Below are 16,790 nucleotides of genomic sequence, written 5' to 3' on the forward strand. Positions count from 1 at the left end.
GCCAGCAGGCTGCAAACAATCACCATGGCTGAAATTCATCTGAGTATGGAGAAAGCTAATCTCTGTGCCTGTGTTCTGAAAGCCTTATACACAATACCAAATAACTCTTCTCTCTCATTTAGTTCTGAATGCCTTTCTCAGTTCTTGGAACTATTAATTACAAGGGTAGATTTAATTGTGGCCCTAAGTGCATTCAAGATCCTTACTGCTGGTTTTTGACTTGAAGAACATAAAATCTTTATGACCCTGCAGGAGATTGTGACTTTTGCTGCTTCTACACGTACAGCAACAATAAACAGGCCACCAGATGGGAATACAAACCCTGCCAGTTGTGTTCCCACGGCTCAGGAACTCAGAGAGAGTACAAACTCAGAGAGCTGGATAATCACTCAGTGCTCTGCACTGCACCAAGATAAAGGGTGGGAGGATGATCCCACTGATCCCACACATCTCCACGACCCTGGGCCTGGAGCAAATGAGACTATTCCACTAAGTAGGAATGGCTGTAAGAGCTCAGGCATATCAATGAACTGCCACAACACTCAGCTTCTCAGAAACTCTTCTCTTTTTCCAGAGGTTTAATTCTGATCTGAGTTTCCCACATCAACAGAAGCGCAGATTTACATCAGTAATCAAGATCTAAAAGTCCACCTTCTACCATATGCTGTGTTAAGTGAGAAAACAGGCTGACTGGCACTTCTATTACTACATTCCCCATGTCTTGATGAACAAATCCAACAGAGGTGTCATTCATGTGACAACAGGATGGCAAAACACAATGGAGTTTCTCCATGACCACTGTTACTGAAAGAGAAAATGGGGATGGGAAGCAAAAAACATTTTGCAGAATGCCATTTTTGGTTCACTCCAGAATGCTATTACTATATAACAAATGTGAGCTGGCAAGCATCTGCTTCTTAGCAGAAAATTGAAGTATTTTGTTGGGCCTGTGGATAGTATAATATCTGTGAGAAATCAGCTGCAGAAGGTAGGGAAGAAGGAAAAAAATTGCTGTAGAACTCATGCAGAGAAGCAGGATTGTCTCTGCCTGCTTAGAATTCAGAGCAGAACTTCTGCATTCTTACTAAAACCAGGAGCTGTGAGACATTGCACCTCAGTCAGGTTTTGTTCCACATCATGGGAATCTAGCCATCTAAAAATTAAGCTAAATTTGGTCACTATTGTGAAAATTCACTGTCCTCCCTTTTCTTTTTTTTTCTTTTGAGAAGAACCAAATACAACTAATTAACCTCCCACTAAAGGGATCACATGAACATCTATGGATATAAGAATATGAGGCAACATTAAAAAGCTAAATTGACAACAATTCAGCAACAAGTCGCATGAATAAGCAAGTCACATGAATAGAATAGCATTTGATGGCCTGGAATGGAAAAAGGCAGCTAGTGCCAGCACAGGAGAACTAGTCTGCTTTGCCATATTCTTAGATATATAATAAGAAAGCATAACTAGAAAGACAAGCAAAGGTAGCCACAGAACCTGAATAAATATGTGATCCATGAACCATTCCACACTTAAAAACTCTCACCCGAATGACTTTGGAACATTAAAAGCCAGCAGTCTATGCCTTTTGTTAATCTGCAAGAAAATTAACTACAAAGAGCTGTATCTGATCTGGGAACAAAATTGTCCTTTACCCACACCACAGGCCTTTGTACTGCAGAACTGGAAAGCTGCTAGAAGGTCTCCCCAGAACCTTCTCTTCTCTGGCTGAACAGCCCCCAACTCTGTCATCCTGCCTTCATAGCAGAGGTGCTCTCTCCCTCTGATCATCTTTGTGGCCTCCTCTGGACTCGCTCCAACAGGTTCACATCATTTTATGGGAAGATGGGGCCACTTCTCAAGCCTGTTGAAATCCCTGTGGATGGCACCCCTTCCCTCCAGCATGTCAGATTCCATAACTTTGTGTAGTTTGGTGAACTTGCTGAGGGTGCAGTCAAACACTCAGTCCCACTGTCCATGTTGCAAACAAAGATGTTAAACAGCACAAGTCTCAAAAATGTAAAATGCATATACAATTCCTTGTAGCTACGACTGAATTCCACCCTTCCTTTCACTGCAGATTGTGCTTTTTGATTGTTATTTTCTCTGTAGTTCACAAGCAAAAGTACCCAACACTTCCTTCTGTTTTTCTTTTTTAAAACCTGTCAGGCTGACAATAGAAACAAAAATGTGAATGTTCACAGTCTTACTGAGCTGATGCTCATCAGCATTCTCAGTCTGAAATCAAATTATAACTGAAATAAGAGATTGGTAAATAGGGGAGCCTTTGAGACTGAGATTTTCTGTTTTGTGTAGTACCTAGAGAACTGCCTATCTGTGCGTCCTGAAAATATCCTTCCTTTGTGGAAGAAAAGCCCTTTGAACAGAGGAAACATGCAAAAAAAAATTAGTCTGAGAGGTTACTGGTGTTAATCTATTCCTTTACAGTTACTTGACAAAATCCAACAGGAATTAATTGTTTGCACATAAACTTTTGCTGACAGCCACAAGCTAATGCCTGTTTAACCTCCTGGGTGTCAGTTTCCTTTGCATATTTGGTTTTCCTGGTGTAGCGTTTTCTTACTAAAGGAGGAAGGATGCAATTGGGAATTTCTTGATGGTGCAGAAAATCGGGTATGTGTTTCTACTACCTTGGATCTTGAGCTATTTCACAGAAAATAGAAGCTTGCTGCTTCTCTTTGGCAAGAGCTGTGGGCTTTGAGAGGGTCAGGTACCTGATTCCCAGTGCAATATCAAAAGAAACTTTAAAATTCAGATGAAACCCATGAGAATAAGTGCAGATAACTCACATTTTGGGGTGCCAGGTAGCTACTACACAGGTAGGTCCTGTGTTTGGGCTGTCCCTGCCCATGTAAGTAGCAGGGGCAATAAATTGATTTTCCTCAAGTCTGGTTTGCCTGCAATGTTAATTGGCAAATAATCTCACTTTCTTCATCTTGATCCATTAATGTTTTCATCCCAATTTCTCTCATCAGTTTGAACTGAGGAACAGGTAGCTGAAGGGCTGTTTGGCCATTATCAGGGCTAATGCACCACAACTCTCAGGAAAGTGAGGGAAGGGACAGTCCTTTGTCCTTACACACAGCTGAGATGTGGCCAGGAAACTAATTGGGACTGAAGAGACCAAAAATACATCTCCACACATTTAAAATCCATCAACAGGAGAAGAGAGAGTTCATGGAAAATAATGAACAGCCTTTTTCATATTCACTTTGAGAAGTCTCCTCAAGAATATTCTTCATACAGGTATAAGTCTGTCAAGAGAAAAGTCCTCCTAATTCTCTCTATTCCCAGGGCTAGCAGAGTATTTCATTTTTTATAGCAAGATTTTCATCCAGAAGATACCAATTAAATTTTGAAAAAGCTGTGTCAAGAGCCTCATGGAGTTCCTCCTCTCTGCAGCTTCCTCTGGGATGTCAGAGCATTGGGGAATCTTGCTCCATGTTTTCAATGCCCAAGCCACCCGATGCACAGGCTTCTGTGCCATGTTTTGGGATTAAATAGGAACTTGTCTGAGGGGAAGAAGACATGGAAGCATTTCTAAGGTAAGAAATAAGACAAACTTTTCCTGTGCCTTTGGAAATGGCTCCACCTGGGCCTTTCAAGCTTTTGCCACATGTTTTATTAAGGGATTACACTTCAAAAGCTGTTATTTCTCTTCAGTAGTTTCCTAATGCACTCTCCACTGCTCTCCCCTCATTCTCAAATGAATTTTTACCTTTTGGGCATCTTGGGCAGAAGACGATTCCATTAAGGGCTGGCAGACTGGAGCGCTCCCAGGACGGCATCGCTCTTGCCCACGCCTGGCATATCACTTAGCAACACTGGAGAACATTTATTGCATATTCTGCTATTTATGTTTCATGTTTTATGTGTTGGCTTTCTCTCCTGTCTCCAAGTTTTTCTGTTGGAATTGCTTCATGTTAGATGCCTTGTTAGTGATGGCCAAACACATGTCCCCATCCTGTCCCTGAGAACTAAGCAGGAAAATTATTTCACCTGCTGCAAGAGCCAGTTTTTCCTGCTTGTTTTAATGGAAATCTGCAGCACCTGATTAATGCCAAATATATCCTCACTGTTAAATAAATGCCATATTCTCAGATACAGGAACCTCATCAAGGGTGGTCCCAACATTTAAAGCTGATAATGTTTCACCTGGAGTGGTTTTTAACACAGTGGAGCATCCCATTCTGTACAAAGTCCTGCCTTCATTGCCCTCTTGGCACACTCCAAAACATCTCCTTTCCCTTGGGTGTTCCTCCATTTTCACTGGTACATCCACACTGGTATTCCTCATGTGCATTTCTTTCAAGGAGGCCAGCTGGCTGGCAAAGAGTGAAAATGACTGGTAAGAAGCTAAAGGTGACCAAGACATCCATCCCCACCTATCAACTAGGGTTTGGTTTTTCTCATATTTTTGTTCTTCCAACTTTTCTGCGTCAGAAAGCCCAGACTGGCACCAGAATGTGCTCTGCTACGGTACAGCAGATGCATAAGAATAATGAGGTGCAGGACTTTCTCTCTGAGGGGATTCATGTTCTAGATATGTGACTCTGTTTACAGCTGTCTAGAGAGGAGCTCAACACCTCAATATAGATTCAGAATAGAAATTTACCCTTATACCCCCAATTAAATATATTTTGGGGAGAAAGTTTGTATTTAAGGTAATAATATCTAGCAAAGAATAAAAACAATATGTATTGAATATAAAAAAGATTAAAACATAGGGAAAAATATTAATGATTGTTGTGTGAAATTGAATGAGCTGGATTCACAGAGGTGTGTGAAAACCTCTTTTTGCTCTCATTTGATTTAGTTTCTCTCAGATTTCATTTCAGGGTTTGCTGCTTGAGTGTGATTTTGCAGAACTATTTCTGGAAGCAGCTGAGCTCCATTCTGGGAACCAATCCCAGCAACTGAGCATGAAAAATAAACTATGACCATATACCTGATGCACTCTTTCCATTTTCTTCATGCATTTGACTGGAAGAAGAGGAGAAAGAACTGCTTACAAAAATTTTACATTAATTTAAGCAAGCTATCTGCAGAATAAGTATACAAATTGGATACCGTGACAACAAATCAATTTGAACCTTGATGTAATCAGAAATTATTTCTATATGAAGTCATACCCCATTTCTGGGTAGAATGACACACTTTGTGGGAGAAGAAATAAGGATATTACTTTAAAATAAGGATATTAAGTGCAGTTGGGAATATAGAAATATTCAGATTAAACACATATAAATTACTCATACTAATATACAAAATTTGTTCATAGAAAAATGTGACAGCTACTGCCATTACAAAACCAATGAAAGCACAACAGTGGCAAAAAAAGCTATCATGAGCCTAAGGGAGCTCAATTTCTCACAGTGTTACTTTCTGTGAATCAAAATATATGCACACAAGGTATTTTGGATTTTCTATAAGAATGGCAGTCAATTTTGTCCATGCTTCTTTCTAAGTTCTTAAGACACATCTAACTAAAATGGCTTTTGGATGCAGAGGAAGTTTCCAGTAGTTTTGGTGATGTCTTGAAAGAATCAACAGATTTGAAAGCCAACAGCGGCTTGCTGAGTAGAAAATAAATGCAAGGGAGATGTTTCTCTGTACGTAACTCTTTGTTACTGAACACTTTAGGCCAGCAAACCTCCTCAACTAAAATCTATACTAACAGTGTCCTCCTCATAATATGAAATAAATGTGGGGAAAACAACATGGACTTATAGTCACACCTACAGGTTGGGCAGAGAAGTGGTTGAGAGCAGCCCTGTTGAGATGGGCTTGGGGATGATGGTTGATGAAAAACTCACCCTGAGCCAGCAGTGAGCACTTGCAGCCCAGAAAGCCAAATGAATCTTGGGCTACAACAAAAGGATCTGGGCAGCAGGCTGGGACAGGTGATTCTCCCCCTCTACTCTGCACTTGTGAGACTCCACTTAGAGTGCTGCATCCAGTTCTGGGGCCCCCAGCAAAAAAGGGAGCAAGTCCAGAGGAGGCCTCAAAGTTGGTAAGAGGACTGGAGCACCTCCTCTGTAAAGACAGACTGAGAAAGTTGGGGCTGTTGAGCCTGAAGAAGAGAAGGTTGTGTAGAAATCTCATAGCAGCCTTTCAGTTCCTGAAGGGGACCTCTGGGAAGCCAGAGGAGGACTCTTCATCAGGAGCTGTGGTGATAGGACAAACCATGGGTTCAAAACAAAAGACGAGATTAAAGTTAGATATTAGAAAAAATTCGTTACTGTGAGGAAGATGAGACACTGGAACAGGTTGCCCAGAGAAACTGGATGTCCCATCCCTGGAAAGTGTTCAAGGCCAAGCTGGATGGGGCTGTGAGCCACCCAGTCTAGAGGGATGTGTCTCTGCCCATGGTAGCAGGGTTGGAGCCTTGAAAGTCCAGGCTTTAAAATTCTTTGAGGTCCCTTCCAACCCAGAATCCTGTGATTCTATGATTCTATGATTCAGTGACACCAGTTAATGTCATTGTTTTTCTTTCTGTCAGTGTGTGCAGGTAGGAATGAGTGAACCAAGGGGATGATTGTGTTCAAATTCCAAGGGAAAGTGGCAAGTCACTCACTCACTCTCATGTGAAGCTGAGGGATGAGGATCAACCCCAACTGCTAAAAACAGGCTTGGGAGAAAGGCTGGACTCCACGTTTATAGCAGTGGCTGCATGAGTGATGGCTCTGTTTCAGTACCTGCTGGTGGGATGGGAAGGTCCAAGTGGTGTTGGAGAAGCACCATCTCCACTGTGAGGTATTTCTTCCTGGAGTGCATCCAGCAGCTCCCCACTGAGAGCCTTTAAGCAAGAGCAAAGCCTTACCAGAGCCTCAGGAGGGTAATCCATACACTGAAATACTCTGTTGAGCAGGTTGTGTAGTTTCCTGCTCAAGCACAAGAGGAGATACCTGACTACTCAAACATTACTACCTCCTTTGGAAACCACAGCCTGTGCTCTCAGCTGTGCTTTGATGTGTGAGCATCTGTCTTGAAATCCCAGCCTTTCCCACCACATAGGGAAAAAGGGCATGTGCTGGCCTTTTCACTTCAACAGCTGAGCCAGAAGTCCCACCACAGCCACGAACCAGTGTGTACGAAATTATGAAATTATTAAATTATTACACCAGTGTGTAATAAATGTTACACAGTGATCATGAAGGAACAGCCACACACCAGCTGTGACCAGGGGCAGTTCTCACCAGGAAAAGATGGTAAGAACAGGATATATTCCAAATTCATGGTGTAAGCACAGTGGGCCTGGAAAGCTCAGCCCCTGATACATCTGGCCACTGCCATCATATCATCTTTCAGAACAGAAGCTTTTCAAGACCAAAGGCGTCCAAACAGATAATCCATAATATTCAAATTTCGCATACAGCCTGGGCTGTTGGAGACTACCACTGATGGCAAAAACCATATGCAAGCTATCAGTAAAGTGAGGGTGAAAGGATTTTAAGTGGGGGCCACTGGTGGTCAGAAAATGCAGATCAAGCTGGCACAAGAGTCCAGGAAACCTTCTGTTCCTTCAGATCTCCCAGCCAAATATTTTAAAGCAGTTGATAAATACTTGCTGGTGCAGAAATGTTCTTTCCTTCAGAAGACAGCAGAAAGTGCAGATTGTTTTTAAGAAAGACACACAGGCTCTTTTTTTTCGAGGAGCATTTCAAATATCTGCTGACACCCTCAGGCAGAAAGGCAGATTTTCTTTCAGTTTAAAAAGCATATGCTTCTCTCTCTCTAAAAAAACCCAAACACCCTTCATCCAAAGCAATTGAGGAGGGGCTGTTTGCTAATTTTACTCAATTCAAATGCAAAAATATCTTAAAGTAACTCATATGCAATATCTAGTACTCAGAGCTGTAGATAACAGGCCACAGCCCCAGTACTGAGCAATCTATAACAGAAATCTGAAATATGCTTTATTTGCTTCTTTGCACTTGGTTCTCTATGAAACTTCTTCTTTCCCTAGACAGTAAATATTCTCAGAGTGAGAGCTCAGGAGGCCCAGAGCAAGCTTGGGGAACTGCTGAAATTCAAGCAGTAGGTGCTGTCTTCTCCAGGAGTAAGAGAAAGCCAAGAGGCAGAATGGCTCCATGTGCAAACAGTAGCAATAGGGCTGCTCTGTTCCTGTCATCCTGGCCCTGGGCACCACAACAGTCTGAGCACATCGTGCTGATGTCACCCAGAGTCCCATCCTCACCCTCCTGCTACTTATATTGCTCTTTCTGGAGTGACAGCTATGTCTGATTAGATAGGAATTTATGTACACATTTAAAAATAAGTTTCTTCTCCTGCAAAATTTAAAAGGAAAAAAAATGGGAGGAAGAAAGGAAAAAGCTATTTATTCCAGTATCATTATCTTAAATTGGTTTATTTCTCCTTGGTGAGATATTTTGCATTTCTGAGGCTTGTTTGAACCTTCAGCATCCTCATTTCCATGTTCTTCACTGCTGAAAGGAAACAACAGGGACACTGCTCAGTTCTCATACAGATTTACCATGCCATGCCATTTTCTGGTGGAGATGATTTACCAGATAAGGAAACTATCTGTTACTGTACACCAAAAAGATTTCAGTTTTGCTGTGATCCTGCATTCAGCAGGAATTAATTCAGTAATCCAGGTGTACTGGAGCTGGGGTTATCTCTTCTCATGTTACCAACACAAGACTATTTGAAAAGGTCTTTTTTACAAACTACCAAAAAACACAGTTACCACTTTTTTCCTATCTCTGTTTAACATATATCTCTTAACACTTGCTCTGGCCTGTAATTTTTCTCCAAGGATAGTGTCTTGCTCCAAGGAGTAAGTGCCAAGTTGCCATGTGCAAGTGTCTCCCATTGACTTATGAATGCAGGCTTCAGCAGTGAAGGTTGCACAGGGGGTGATAAGATAATAAGAAGATTGTTACAAGACAGCATTAAAAAGATTTTTTTTTTTCCCTTGGAAGATGAATGATTCATTAGAAGTGAAGAAAAAGTGAGATGTGAGCAGAGGAAAATTAAGAAAGGCTTTTTGCAGTGGATTGAAATCACTCCAGGCCAGACTGGGCCAGCCAGAGGGAAATTTCAATGCAGAAATTACAAACATAAAGAGTATAAATGCATTTCTACAGATTGAAAACTTGCTTGATCTTCACATCTCCTCCTTCAGGTTTTCAAAAGGTCTTTGGAGGGTTTTGTTGTTTGTGGAGGGAGTTTTCAAACTGAGAACTAGATTTGAACAGTTACTCTCTCATAACCAGTCATCTTCTCCTCTCTTGCCCTTCCCCATCTGTAAGGACCATCCCACTCATCAATATTCAGTATCAGAATCTCGTACATCAGGGAACAGGAAAACAATATAAAACAGAAGAAGAGCTCTCAGACAGCTGGGGAATATTTTAGAGGGCTGATGTGATTTGCTCAATGGAAGTGCCCACCTGGAGTTAGCCCATGGCACTTCCTCATGGGAAGAGGTGCTTTTAGAGAAAAGAGGGTTTTAAAGAAGAGGTGCCCTGAACTAGCTCAGTTGCCAGAAGTGGTGTAGCTGTTACCTGTTGTCACTGGTGAGATAGATCTATCCTAAATGCATGAGTCAGGACCCTTCTGCTGCACTGAGATTTGCATCAAATCCTTTTTCAGTACAGCAGGTACAGCAAAGATGATTGAGATTTCATCTGAACAAAAGTGAGAAACAATACACAAGGAAAAACCCCCAGATGTGTGAATGGGAAGAGGGATATCATTGGGAGGACCAGGATCATTAGGTATCTGCATGAAGTCCAAATGCAATTTTAGTTCCCTATTGCCAGTGAAGCATTCAAAGTCAGACAGGATGACAAGGACAATTATGTCCCTGCAGCTCTCACTGAAGTGAGACATGCAACTGCAAGAACAGATGGAGCTGATAGTAACTATTGGATGAGGAAACATGATTGAAACATTGGGACTGAGACACAATTAGAAGTATCAAGATGGAAGGGAGGGGGAAGGGAAGGGAAGGGAAGGGAAGGGAAGGGAAGGGAAGGGAAGGGAAGGGAAGGGAAGGGAAGGGAAGGGAAGGGAAGGGAAGGGAAGGGAAGGGAAGGGAAGGGAAGGGAAGGGAAGGGAAGGGAAGGGAAGGGAAGGGAAGGGAAGGGAAGGGAAGGGAAGGGAAGGGAAGGGAAGGGAAGGGAAGGGAAGGGAAGGGAAGGGAAGGGAAGGGAAGGGAAGGGAAGGGAAGGGAAGGGAAGGGAAGGGAAGGGAAGGGAAGGAAGGAAGGAAGGAAGGAAGGAAGGAAGGAAGGAAGGAAGGAAGGAAGGAAGGAAGGAAGGAAGGAAGGAAGGAAGGAAAATAATCTAGCAGAGAAAGAGAAAAGAAAGAATAAAACCAAAGCTGCAAAGTCAAACCAAAATCTAAAATTCAGGTTGAAAGGTTAATGACTGCAAATAGCTCAACTGGGGTGCTGAATATTGAAAACTACAAATCATGTTGAACAAGGGAGTAATCAAAAAAGGAAGGAAAAGAAACACACTGGGCCATGGCAAAGGCACAATTAAACTCACTTGATGTAAGTCCAATGCTTTTTCATAGAGATACATCCAGTGCAAATGAGGTCCATAATTGGAAAATATGATTTGGCACCTCTTTCTTTCCCTACTGAAAACATACCTGCTGTTTTCATTTTTGTATAAACAGATGTTTGTACAAATATTTCTAGTTTTATATAGCCAGATTTAATCCAATAACTTTCCTCCAAGTGCTCTCAAAGCCCAAGGTGAAATCAGCAATGCTGCACAAAGTGGCATTGCCAATGACCACAGCTCAAGGGCTCGGGGTGTCAGTGGACACAGCAAGCAGTGCTCCCAGACAGGTTTGTGAATGGACATCAGCAGAACGGACATCATCAGAGGGCCTATAAACCAACCTTCAAATGGCACAGGAAAAACAGTGAGGAGCTTGCAGCATTTGACCAGCTTGTTCAGCAGGTCTGCACAACTGCTCTGCATTGCAGAGAGAGATCTTCAGAGCAGGGAAAGTTTTGAATTTATGCTAAAAGTGGGAGCTAGGCATGTTGTACCTGAATGCAAGTATCTGGCCATATCTGGCATTCTGGGACTTACACAAGCTGCATTTGGTTTCTATGTGAAGTTTCATTTCCAACCCATGAAACCATAAAGAGAATGGGTTGACAGAAGTGTGCAAGGAAGTTGCAGCCTTCCCTATTGGCACCACCTGGGGCACACACTCTGCAACACACTGTGGAGAGGATAAAGCCTTCCTTCTCCACAGCTCCTGGTTAAAATGCTTTGGATGCTTCCAGCCTGAGAAGTTGCCTCTGGACTTTCCTTGGACGTTGCAGTATGATATTCAAGGAATGTGAAACTGTATTTTTATTTTAGCAATCACACTAAAAGAACTTAAGCATAGGTCAAGACAAGGTAAGCAGACCATATGGTCTCATTAAACAATAATTTTTTTTCAGTAACAGTTATGCAGAATCTCAAAAATCTCTCTTTTCACTGCTTCTTTCATTCTGTTTTTTTATAGTATTTAAAAAAGCCAAACAAATAACTACAGGACCAATCCATATGTCTGCTATAACCAGAACCTAATATGATCAGGGTTTTTGTTTGTTTGCCCCATAGACCCTGGCTGCTTCTTAGCTGTGGATTATGGTCTGTCATAGAAAAAGCAGCTTTTTAAACTGCTTTTCTTTCAGTTTTAAACTGAAAGAAATTTCTCAGGTCAGTATTTTTAATCTGAAAAAAAATCTGTAAACCAGTAAAAGTATTTGGCTTGAAGAAGAGGAGTTGGAAAGTGTTTTGGTGCAAAAAACAGTTGGAGACCTCATTAAATTCTGTGGGAGACAGAGACTGGCAGAGCTCACATGTTCTGCATGAGGTCTGGATTTTATTAGACTACGTGCTGTGGACCTGTCATATTCAATAAAATGAGACTTTGATTTCTATTTGTTTCTTAATTAAAGTGTGTTTTAGGAAAATCTGCTCCCTAAAAGAAGATACCAGCAAAAAAAAAAAAAAAAAAAAAAAAAAAAAAAAAAAAAAAAAAGACTATTTAACCATAAATGGTCAATGTCAAGTTTCTTATAAAGTGCAATAGAAAATCCCAGAAGCAAAAATGCATTTTACTCCTTCAGAGCTCAATACTCCTCTTTTGTTTTTTAAAAATCTACCCTGTTGTAGCACATTTTCAACACCCAGTTCCTGCTTTGGGTACTGGTCAGGGTCTCAGTGCCATAAGATTTCCAGTATAAGAGGGTACCATACAGTCATTCAAGAGAAAGGAAAGTGAAGAAACAAGTAATGTGTTTCCTTTACTTTTTTAAACTGAAAAAAAAAAAAAAAAGTCAAGACAAACATCTGATGACTCTGCATTTTAAAAAAAAATCCAGAAAAATGAAAGAGAAAGGTCACCTTCATAGCTTAGGGTGTGCTTTGTAGTAAAGGTTTTGCCCTGGGATTTTCTCTTTCAGAGAAAGTCAAAGAAAACAAAGAAAAGAATCTTCAGTGTGAAGCTGGCAAGTATATCCATAAATGTGCACATTGCTTCCAAATCTAGGTGGATAAAGCAAAAAAAAAAAAAAAAAAAAGGGATTGTTGAAAACAGATAAACAGATTAGAGGCTGCCCTCAAGGAAGTCAAGTACAAGGACTGGACAAACCCTGACAGGAAGAGGGACCTTTACTCATTCCCAGAACGACTGTGCAGTTTTCTCCTAATAAGACATTAAGTTACACTGCTAAAATTATGTGGTTTCAAGGTCTGAAAGGGGCTCTTAGTATTTTCTCAGCAAGCCCAGTAGTAAGTTAGATTCAAAGAAACCTGCCTGAAACAAAGTGTTATTTAACACATTACACAGAGTATATTTAAAGAGCTTACTTTTTAAAATGAGGAGATGGTAAATCATCATCCACATAAGCAAAAAAAAAAAAAAAAAAAAAAAGAAAAAAACAAAACTAACATGATGTACAAAGTATACAAGAGTAAACAGGAAAACAATTTTTTTTGTTGGGTTGTTAGGGCTTTTTTTTTTTTTTTTTGGTGTTTTTTTTAGTTCATTTCTTCTTGTATAACTCCCACATCAGTAAAACAGCCCTGAAAATGAATCAGCAGTATTAACTCCCTAGGCAATTATGTGCTGTGAGGGGCAGGTTGTCCTTTCTCATGTATAGTTAAGAAATGCATTTGTTTTTCTCTTTTAAACTGAACATACTGCTCTTTGTCCTCACCAGGAGGCAAACAATCAAACAAACAAACAAATCCAACCAATAAACCAAAAATAAAACCCCAAAACTGAAAGCCCCGGTGAAGTCAGAATTTAATTCTCTATTAATAAATGAGGGCATCAGAGTCTGGGGAGTGTGTATGGAGAAATGGTCCCTTAAGTGCCAACCTAACAATTCCACAGAGCTTTTTTCATGCAAGTTCTGGAAAGAAGCTTTATTAAATGATTTACTCTTTAGCCACAGCACTTACCTCAGAAGAATCTGGCTGGAAGCTGTCTGCAGCCTGCTGTTAAAAACACTGCCTTGTGCCAAAACAGGAGTGCAGGAAGAAGAGATGAGTAGATCCAGAGACTGAGTTTTGTCTGGGCATTTTGAAGTGGTTTACTTTGTTCAAAATGAGCTTTCATCAGCAATGCAGTTACTGCAAACACTGCACTGGGGCTCAGTCTGGCACTGTTGTGAGGAACTTTGTGAGTGGGGAGCTGAGTGTGCCTGGTTTTTATCCAGACCTGATGATATCTCCAGTATTGCTTAAAGCATAACTAATGCTGCAACTACCATCCTGTTTTGCTACTCTGAGTCTGCCAATTTTTCTCACATCCTTCTTCCCCTAAAGCATATTCCAGTTTATATTCCTAATTTTCAAAGATCTCCAGTTCTGCCCTACCTGTCCTTCTTATCAGTTAGCACCTAGGATAGCTCCTTCCCTTACTCTTAGGTGGCTGTGTTTTTGATTTAAATCCTTTTCCCTGTCCCAAATTCCTTTCTAACATATTTTATATATATATATGTGAGATAAATATAATTATAAAAGTTTTAAGCCTATCAACCTGTCTGCAGCCTAGCTTCACCTCAAAACCCACTTTGGGTTAAAGCAACAGCTGTCATGAAAAACTACCAGAGGGTGCACTGCAACAAAACCTGTTGATTGGGAATTTAGAGAACATTTAAATTGACTTAAAGTTTGCCATAACTCCTTATCTCAGACCTTTCCACTACTGCTTATTATTCATTTCCTTTTCCTGTTATAATTTCCCTGAAAACTGAGCCAAGTTCTTGGTGCCTGGATCATCCTACTGTGCAGTAGGATGATTCCTGGCCAGCAGTCAGTCTGCATGGCATGCACAGAAGGGAAGGGATGTTTATGTTTAGGGCTGTTAGTGGAAAGTTGTGGACTGTGGCACTGAAAACTTAACAGATCTTAGCTGTCACATCATTGCAGTCTACAGCCTTTATGGTACTAGGTACCATGGAATTTTGGATATGGATATACTGACATATTAGTGTGTTTGTAGCCGAGTCATGTGGAGGTGGTGTTTGTTGTTTGCCTGATCCACTGCAGAGCTCGCCCGAAAACAAAAGGCAGCTTAGTCAGTTTTCCCATATAAGCAGCAATTCTTTGAAGAGATGCAAAGAGGTTTTCACAGCTGTTAAAAAAGCAATGCCAGGACACTTAATATACCTTCCTTCTAAATTATCTCTGTGTTTCAGAAAGGCTACAGCATTTGTACAGGATTATGGTGTGCTGCATCTGCCTGGGAAACTGTGGTTTTGTGGGTTCCTTGTGAACTGGACTTTAAAATATCAAAGACCCCACATTTTCTCTTAACTGTTCTTAAACCTCAGCTTCACATTTCTTAATCTTCCCCTTCAGCTACCACCCACCTTCCTGCCTGCTGTTCTCAGACTGGTCTGTATTAACAGGGGCAGAGGCTGAGCAGAGCCTGGGGATGAATGAGATTACTCCCGTCACAATTTGGTACTGGGTGGGTCTTGGGCTTAGGGGAAGGAGCAGCTCCTTGGTCTGGAACATTGCTCTCCTGCAGCCCTTTCCCTCCTGTCCCTGATGCATGTGGGCTGTGGAGCTGCAGGGCACAGAGCAAAGCCCTCGATGCCAGTCTGAGGCAGAGGAATTGGCCCCAGTGATGTTCCTGAAGAGCAGGCAGCAAGAGCAATCCATCCTTTCCCAAAGCCATGGATGGCTGCAGTGAGAGTTCCTGCTCCACCCTGGCTATAATCAGGGTCTGTAAAAATGTTCACATTGTGTAAAGGTGTAGGTTCCCCTCACACAGTGCCCTTCCTCCCCTGATAAGGGACCAGGAAACCTGAAATGAAGGAGAGCTGTGGAAATGGCAGCTCCCCTGGGCTAAGGAAAACTGAGAGTTTGGAGAAACTGTGAGGTTTGTGCTTTCATAAGGCTGAGGTCATGAGATGGCCACCCAAGCTGGAGGACAGGGCTCTGCCTGTTGGGCAGATGTCTCTTTACACAGTAGTCAGCTGGGCTGTGGAGAAGCTGCCTTTCTGCCAGATCAGTCCCACTGTGAAGATCTCACCAATTCTCTAAAACAGCCTGAACATCCTGTAATCTAACTCTTATTCCTTGCTTTCTGGGAGATTTTCAATGTCACCACTATATATCTCAACATACATCTCAATTTTCTCTAAATAAGGCAGGAGTAATGAATTTTTTTCTTTCCTCCCTTCCTTCATTATGAAGATCAACTTGTTATAGTCTAAATTTCTGGGGTCTACACTACTACATTTATATAAATACTAGAAAACAAACACAGGTCCATTATATGTGACTGGGTTAATTGGGGTTTTGTTTTGCCTTTCATCTGTCAATGATGCCATTGACTGCAGCTGCATTAAGAACCCTTAGAAAATCTCACTGGTCTCCATGATTCCATGTTTTGTCCACTCTTTTGCCACCATCTCAGAAGCTGAGTGGTAGCTAAAGAAAGAAGATAAAGAGCTGTGTTTCATTAGAGATCAAAGCTTAGAACCTCAGAGAAGTTATAAAGACAGGGTAGCATTGAATATTGCTAGAAAGCTGCACCTTACCTGCCCAACAGTAACTACGAACAAGCCTCTATACAAATGTCAGCATCACCCTCAGCAGCAGCTGCTCAGTCTACTTTCTCAGGCCCTAGAACAGGCGCCAGCAGCAGCAAATCTACTTTCCTGCCAATAATGTTTCAAATTTTTTTTGCTGTTCATGTAGTTTTAATATCACTCATTGTGGCAATATTGTTGCTAATGAAATAAAAAGCTGCATGACTCAGAAACCTCCTCTGCAAGGACCTGAAATAAGTGTAAAAATACGCAATTTCTGCATGTGAAAGACAGTTTTCCTTTCCAACAAAAGTTGCAAAATGCACATCCTTTTAGAGCAAGTAACAAGACTCCTGAGAGCCATCTTGCTAATGTGAAGGGAACAGCTTATAGAATTACATTTGTTCATATTTTATTTGCTCTGTTTCACAATGTTCAGGAGTTGTTATTGTCTGGTTTGTTATAATTACACATTTTAAGATGAAATTATAGCACAGCTTTTAGCTGTGCAAGTCCTAGTTTAATCTGCATTTTTATACTTTTGCTGGGTATTTGCTAGAAGTCCAGCTGGTGGGAGATTCAAAAACAACTCATAAGCTGCTGCTCACCAAACCTGCTGGCAGGGGCACGGTCTCACCCCCTTTGTCCCAGCACCTACCTCTTATTACAGAGATCAGTTTGTAGCAGCTCTTAAAAGTCCACCCTGGACATTCAGTGATTGCTG

The 16,790-nt window shown here is 41.3% G+C and overlaps 1 long non-coding RNA gene across 1 annotated transcript in view; it reads right to left on the reverse strand.

Moving 5' to 3' along the window:
* Positions 1–13,684, reverse strand: part of LOC128811724 (uncharacterized) — an 88,170-nt gene extending 74,486 nt beyond the window's left edge. The window contains exon 1 of the long non-coding RNA XR_008438441.1: positions 13,482–13,684. This is a non-coding gene — a long non-coding RNA (uncharacterized LOC128811724). The remainder of the gene's footprint in view (positions 1–13,481) is intronic.
* Between the last annotated feature and the right edge of the window lie 3,106 nt (positions 13,685–16,790).

This window comes from Vidua macroura, chromosome 1 (assembly GCF_024509145.1).
Source record: "Vidua macroura isolate BioBank_ID:100142 chromosome 1, ASM2450914v1, whole genome shotgun sequence".
Lineage (NCBI taxonomy): Eukaryota > Metazoa > Chordata > Aves > Passeriformes > Viduidae > Vidua > Vidua macroura.